Source organism: Schistocerca gregaria, unplaced genomic scaffold (assembly GCF_023897955.1).
Source record: "Schistocerca gregaria isolate iqSchGreg1 unplaced genomic scaffold, iqSchGreg1.2 ptg000045l, whole genome shotgun sequence".
NCBI lineage: Eukaryota > Metazoa > Arthropoda > Insecta > Orthoptera > Acrididae > Schistocerca > Schistocerca gregaria.
In genome coordinates this window covers 220001-220436 of record NW_026061703.1, presented here as the reverse complement: position 1 = coordinate 220436, position 436 = coordinate 220001, and the positions used below count along the sequence as shown (strand labels likewise).

The 436-nt window shown below is 63.3% G+C and overlaps 1 non-coding gene across 1 annotated transcript in view; it reads left to right on the top strand.

Moving 5' to 3' along the window:
• Positions 1 to 393: 393 nt before the first annotated feature.
• Positions 394 to 436, top strand: part of LOC126301158 (small subunit ribosomal RNA) — a 1893-nt gene continuing 1850 nt past the window's right edge. Inside the window, exon 1 of the ribosomal RNA XR_007552943.1 lies at positions 394 to 436. This exon is cut by the window's right edge and continues 1850 nt beyond it. This is a non-coding gene — a ribosomal RNA (small subunit ribosomal RNA).

The window sequence follows — 436 nt, the reverse complement described above, 5'->3', positions numbered from 1 at the left end:
GCTTCTGCACCCAAGTGGGGCTTTGCCCTTGTGTGGCGCTGGCGTTGGAGCTGCCGGTCACCATAGGTGGCGCGTGTTGTCTCCCGCCGGCAATGCCACGACAGCACGCTCCCGGGCCTCTGTCGGCAGCGGCAAGCTCAGTTGGGAGCAAGGGTGTTCGCACTAAAACCGTCTACTCGCCTAACTCCGGGCGATTGCGCCTCTCTCGAAACCGACCAAGTACCTAGGACGGCGCTGCGCGCCGCCGGGACCTGAGAGGGTTTCGAGGTGTATCGTGCAGGGGAGCTCGGCCTCCTCCTGTTTGCAGAATAATTGAGCGGACGCTTGCGTGTTCGCGCGGGCCCCCGGGACACACTCCCGGGCGGCCGGCTGCTCAGCTCTAGTTGACGCAGCTCCCTGGTTGATCCTGCCAGTAGTCATATGCTTGTCTCAAAGA